The 6,823-nt window shown below is 39.3% G+C and overlaps 1 pseudogene across 1 annotated transcript; it reads right to left on the bottom strand.

Annotated features, from left to right (window-relative positions):
- Window positions 1-376: 376 nt before the first annotated feature.
- On the bottom strand, window positions 377-2,962 carry LOC143559622 (NAC domain-containing protein 43-like; annotated as a pseudogene). The gene is made up of 3 exons (XR_013139972.1): window positions 2,490-2,962; window positions 2,133-2,404; window positions 377-1,501 (listed from the first exon to the last, which is right to left on the bottom strand). The product of XR_013139972.1 is annotated as an NAC domain-containing protein 43-like (transcript).
- Between the last annotated feature and the right edge of the window lie 3,861 nt (window positions 2,963-6,823).

Raw genomic sequence — 6,823 nt, forward strand, 5'->3', positions numbered from 1 at the left:
ACTTTTCATTTAACTTTTCGTACTAGTGTTGCTGGTGAGACCTTTTCTATTGGACCAACCACATGACAATAAATCAACCATTAATCATTAAAAACAAAATAGAGAGTGAGACTTTTGAGTCTTGATACTAAAATCCTGGAAAAAAAATATTAACAACCAACGAATGAAGCTTTAACTTATGATAACTCTACAGCAAAAGGTGGCCGTATATGTTCGTGATCGTAGACAATGCTAGGTAGCCTAAGCCGACCATTAACCCGCTGCTTGAAGGCTCACCGTTGTAAACCAAAATTAAGATCGGATTTGAATTCGAGATTTACGGCCTCTCCTTCCCAAATCTTAGTTCTCCTTCAATGTAAGTTGAGTTAAGACACATCGGCTAAAATACTGTAAAATTACCTGACCATGAAAAAACTATTTATTGATGTATACGTATAACGCATATATACATGTACATAGTCACCAAAATGAAAAGCTTATGTAGTGTTTGACGGATGACATAGTTATTACATGACATGCATGGACAAGATTGTGCACCCCACAAATCCATCACCAATACACACATACAAACATACACCTTTATTCACTATTTCTTATTCATTCCTTTTCCATATAATATGTGTGTAGAATGTCTTTTCCCTTTTCTTTTGGACCATATGATACGTATATCCATCAATCACCTTGCATTTGGTCAATTCATGCACCATCCTAAACCCCTATTTTCGTATTTCTTCTACTTTATTTTATATGATTATATTATGATAATCTCTATGGAAGTGTATAATTATTATACTGACACGTGACATAATGCATCCGGGGATGATGAAGATGAAGATGGTCTAGCAAAGCTCCATAGATCTATCTCACTTGTGTACACCGCTTGGTTCGGTCTAACGATTGTTGTTGAATCACATAGGTGAGATGGCTCTGGCTCTTCATGTTCAAGTGTGAAACAGAAGTCATCACTTGGTTCACCAAAGCAAGAGTATAGCTGCTTCGTAGAGTCAACTTGACCGTTGAGTTGATTGGCCACAAGCCCTTCAAGGTCTGCCCAATTATCAATCCGCTCACGTGGGTCATGGTCCGCATTCGTTGGTTGATTGGATTCGGTCAGGAAGTCGTTTGCATAGGCTTTGAAAGTTAATCCTTGATCGAAGTTGGTTGTGGCCGAGCTGTGATGAGGAGACAAGGTTATCGTGGGACTTTCGAGTCTTGGTAGGTGGTAGAATCTATCGCTAATAGGGTTCATGATTTGCGGCATAGCGATGTGGTTTGTGGTTAAAGACTCGATTTCTTGTTTGCAAGACCTACTGGTATTCATGTACACGAGTAATTGATCAAGAACACCATCTTTGTTTAACGTTTGTAATTGTGTCCTTGACTCTGTAGCGGCTGAAAGCGGTCTCTGGGGGCTCTCGACTGCTTTATGGTAGTTTTTCTTCTTGAAAACACGGCATACCACCCACCCGTCTTCTTGAGTTGAATCACACATATTAGAACCCTGAGAAAATATAAGTTTATGAGTTTATTAAATAATCTACTTTTTATTTTTCTTTTTGGTATTACTTCATATTCAAGACTCAACATAAATAATTAGTTAAGACCAAGAAAAGAAATTCTTAAGTTAATAAACAGATTATGTCACCATTTTTTTAAAATGAGTTGCAAATCAAAACTGTTAAGGCAAACTTTAATCCGCTAAAAATATTTTTGTAATTGTTTTGTGGTTAGAACATTTCCGTAGCATGCTTGTGGTCTATTTGGACGGTCTTGATTTCTTTTAACGACAATGGTCATTCAATATACTTACTAGGATGGTTTGAACCTGGGACCTGTGGATACCATTTAAGTGCCTTACCAGTAGGCCGTGAAGACTGTTGGACAGTCTTACTTTACTTATAGTTTACCAAAACATCAATAAAGATGTTCATACCAAACTGAGATTTCAAGTTCAAGCAAACTTTATAACTGTGAATTCTCGTTTTAGGGGGCAAATAATTCACACCTTCATCCCGGCCTTTACCAAGTTGGAATTCACAACCTTTTGCTTACGGGGACACGTACATGATTTGGTACCATTTGAGTACGTTATGCCCTGATCATGGCTATAACACGAAAATAAAGAAACTTACACATTCATCTTGGTTGGTAATCTCATCCAACCTATATTCATGCATAATCCAATCTGATTTCTGGCCATGTGGTGCTCTCCCTTTGTAGAACACCAATGTCTTCCTCATACCAATTCTTTTAACACTACTATAGATGACCTTATCCCGTCCGGTTGCTTTCCAGAAGCAGGCAGCAGTCGCACGATTCGTTCTTGTTCCAGTAGGGTACTTCTTATCTTTGTGACTAAAAAAGTACCAATCATTTTGTGGAGTGGATCCTATTTTGCATTTCTCTGCCAACCCACAAAATGCATATCATTTAATATTATTATGTTAATCTTTCATTATGACTACATAAAAACAACACAATATATATACCTTGTATATCCCATGGTTCAAGGTTGTTAAGATCAGCATCACGAATAACATCAAGATCAATAGTCTCGTACGCGACTTTCTTCCTTAAGTAATAGTGAAGAAGCTCTTCTTCGGTGGGATGAAACCGAAATCCGGGTGGCACTTTAGACTAACCATTAACATTCACAGATAAACTCATTTCCTCTTCAGGCATTACCAGAGAGAAGAGAAGAGAATGATAGCAAAAAAGATAGGCTAGGAGTGCATAAAAGTAGTTGCAAGGACGTAATTATTTATATGGGACGATGAGTGAGATAGGTCCCCAACAAACTCAACGCACGTATCCTTTTGGTGTGTATAATGTTATGACCAACCCAAGGGCCCCACAAATTTGAAGAAATTGCAGGAAATGTTTATAGTGTAGATAAATACGATATTATTGGGTTGGTTAGCATATAAAAGATCATTAAAGAGGAACCCTTGAGACAAATTTATGCATTACTGAACGTGAAAGTCATTACAAAATGTTAGTCCAGTTATTTTGTGTTCGTGGATGCCCGAATAGATTGGGGGTAAATTAGGAATTAATACATGCATTGTAAGAGTCCATATGCCTGGATGTAGGCGTATAGAGGCGCATACGCTTAGACTAGAGCCCATACGCTTATGTGTGAGTGAATGGTTGGCCATATGCTTGGAGCCATATACATGGGAATGTAGGCGTATGGCATGCCCATTTATAGGCAAAACCCCAAGCGTACGTATGGTAAGAATCCTGGCCATTTCTCTATTAGTTTGTACTGTTATGTTGTCAGATTCTCTCTAGCTAGGATGATAGGCCACCACGAGGTACACGTCGTGGTGGATCGAGCTTAACCGACTGTGCATGTATGCATGCATGATTGCAATAATTCAGTTAAACGTTAATGAGAACAATCTTTCGGCTCAAATCATCTTGTTTATGTCTCAATAAATCACAATGTATCACAATTGCGAATAGATTCTTGTTTTCTCACAAAAGGTCCTAAAAGTTCTAAATTAGATGGATTTGTCAAATTTTTGAAACTCTAAAGTGGCATCTAAATGATATAGTTAAAAATACAAATAAACACGTAAGTTAAGTCAATCAATGATTTACGAGTTCTTACACAAAAGGAGACCGATCAAGGAAATGTTAGAATTGATGGAACATCTCCTGTCATCAAATTGTAGCCCTAAATAATGAAATTCGGCTCCGACATTTAGCCCACATGACTCATCGAGACCTTTCCATGTGTTGTGTATGGGCTTTATAGCTCCACACGTTGGTGAAATTATTGCCAGCTCAATAGTTGTTTAGCTCGAGGAAATGGCCGAACCCAATAATTAAAAGGGGTTATTAATGAGTTAATTAATGGTCAAGTTAGGGTTATTATGTTTTAAGTTAGATAAATTAGTTACTTAATAGCCGGAATTTATGTTAAGAAAGAAGTACCTATGAATTTTCTAACTGACCTGTCGGAGAAAAAATCATCTTTTTGACTGAATGAGATTTTTATGTTTGGATGGATAGGAGGAAAACATACGTGTGTGGATTTAACATGGGTTTCCCCTCTAGTGGGCTTAGGGAGTGGTGGTCTCACGGTCAGTCAAGCTGCTTCAGGCAAAATGACTAAACATGAGAAGGCGTGGGCTTGACAACCAACATATATTTATTCTTTTTACTTTTGACACTTTTGGTTTCCTCAAGCTTGAAGATATGGAGTTACTTGCCCGAGTTCTACAGCTCATGCATAGTTATGTTATGACTCCAAGATTAGCGAATGTGGTTTTTAAAATATTGAGCTTTGCAATTCAAAAGGAGGTAGCGGCGCAACTTTTTACCCGTTTGCCTTCTGTTTCGATGTAAACACTACATTGTAGATTTTAATTAATAATATTATGTTTAAAAAAAACATTATAAATATAATTTAAGGTTTATCATGACAAACACGATTATGTGAAGGAGAAGTTTTTGAGTGAGACTTTTCTCTACGTAATAATACTGAGAACTATCCAATAATTGTGTTTGTGCATTGTCAAACCCATTAAACTCATGTCACAATATAACTAAAATTCATCAATTTTTGCTGTGTTTATAGACTAAATACTTACCAGAAGATCACAACATATAAGATAGAAATAAAAGGTCCAAATGTAGGGCATGATATAATGAGGTAGCTGATTTGGACATGTGGGCATAGTGTTTGCTACTTTTAGTGTAGGGTCCTGAATTTGGAAAACAACTAACAACCTAAATATAATAGCGAGATAGAAGGTGGTCTTAAGTGGTGGGTCCACTGGCTAATGCAGCGGGAGGCATGCCTCCATCTTAACTACGACCTTCGACCTTAAAATCTCTTAGAAAACCAAATATGAAACTACCTCTATCTTCAAGTATCTTTTTCTCTCAAAATCCTCGTGCAATAACTAAAACAAGTGTGAGCTAGATCACTAGTAACCATCGGTCTTTGCAGAGCCACGAACAACTAATCCGTATATAGTTAGTTAACCAATACATATTTATATCTGGTAATTAGATATATCTTTTGTCAAATAATTATAGAGAGAGAACGTTAAATGACGTTTTTTTTAATATATGATATAAAGTCAAAAGTTCTACTAAATGTAATTAAATTTTTTTTTTAATTAAGAATGGTGTATTGTATTTAAAAGAATGCTAACAAAAACGCTACATGCATGTAGCAGATTTCAGTGGGACTTTCCGATGACAGTTAATATTATTTATTTTTCGGGATTTTGAGAAATCAATTGGAGAATTATCTGTCAAAATTTCTTTTTATTTTTTTTTTCTTGAATGTGTGGGCCATTTAGTCAGTAATCCATCGGAATTCCATCGATAAATTTCCCTTTGACAGGTAAAAAAAATCTTTACTATTGTATATCGTTTTCCATAAGTAATATATGCAGGTAACTAACAATGATTTAATTCCGCCACTAATTTTTACATCTGAAGAGGTAGGTCCCAGCAGAGCCCAGTTGGTCCCGCAAGACTCACCTTAAACAGGGACGTCTGCGCAGAGACCAACTGGATCCGCAGGACCAACCATGCTCAGAGACGTGACGTCCTTACGCGCAGTACGCAAGCTGTTCCCGCAGGAAATGCCTCCCATGGTGAAGGACTCCGCCTGTTCCCGCAGCCTCGGATACAAGCCATGAGGGAGGGCCACCCGCGCAGCATGGCTACACGCACAAGGCACTTAGCTCTCGATCATTCAGTGTCACCTGAAGGAATGAGCCGAGCCGGGAGCAATCCCGCACAGAGGCGGGAGGGGGAATACTCCCGCCCAAATAAGCCAGTCCGTATACTGAAGAATCTTTTACTGTACCTGACGAGGTATGGGCGAAAGATCTGATCAGAGATACGACAGCTCACTGATACAGTATGGCGAGCAGCATGCTCCTGTACTGTATCACTATTAAGCCGCTGCCTACTCACCAACTACTGTCATACCACGTGCGTAGCCGGCAGTTGGTGGAAAGGGAATAGTATACAGCAGGCCTGGTCACTATCAGCCGCTGCCTACCCACCAACTACCAGCAGGGCACGTGCGTAGGCTACTGTTGATGAACAGGAACACTGTTGCAGCCGGCCATACCTCCTTGGAAACCTACCTTCGGCTATAAATACCCCAAATGGTATGATCATCTAAACACATTACATTATCACATTATCATCATAATATACCTGGTATCTGCTCTAGCAATCTCTTAATATACTTTTATATTTAAAGAGCAATCTAGTCTGATTCTCACGCCGGAGGGTGGTCACAAGGAGGAACCCCCCCCTTCTCAGTGACGAGCTCACGGTGTCTGTTTTGCAGGTTATCAGAAGAACCATCTTCCAAGGGTCTAACCCCTCGTGGGAAACAGCTATCCAACCCCCAGATTACCAGTAATCTGTCAGGGGACCGGTTAGTGTTTCTTCATTGGCGCCATCCGTGCATAAAGCTAGAACTACAATTTTCTCCAGTTTTTTCAAACTTTTACAAAGATGGTTAGAGAAATTCCGGTAACCACAACCCCAGCTACTAGGGGGAATACCGGCAACACAGTTTTTACAAACACTACCCCGGCTACCGAAGCCGGGGCAAGTGAAGTAAATTTTACGAACACTACCCCACTTACCAAAGCTGGGGCAAGTGCAGTAAATGATCGCCTACTGGGATCCACCGATACCCAGTTTGAGAAACGAAGACTCCCCCGCCAGACTCTCGATGAAGTTAAGGCATGGGCGGAGGCACGACAAAAGGAATTCCAGGCTGAGTTGGACGAACGCTTGCGTTCCGTGCAACAGGCCGACGAATTCGAATACT

Source organism: Bidens hawaiensis, unplaced genomic scaffold (assembly GCF_021521415.1).
Source record: "Bidens hawaiensis isolate Kalapana, Puna unplaced genomic scaffold, B.hawaiensis_p1.1 tig00019953_1, whole genome shotgun sequence".
Lineage (NCBI taxonomy): Eukaryota > Viridiplantae > Streptophyta > Magnoliopsida > Asterales > Asteraceae > Bidens > Bidens hawaiensis.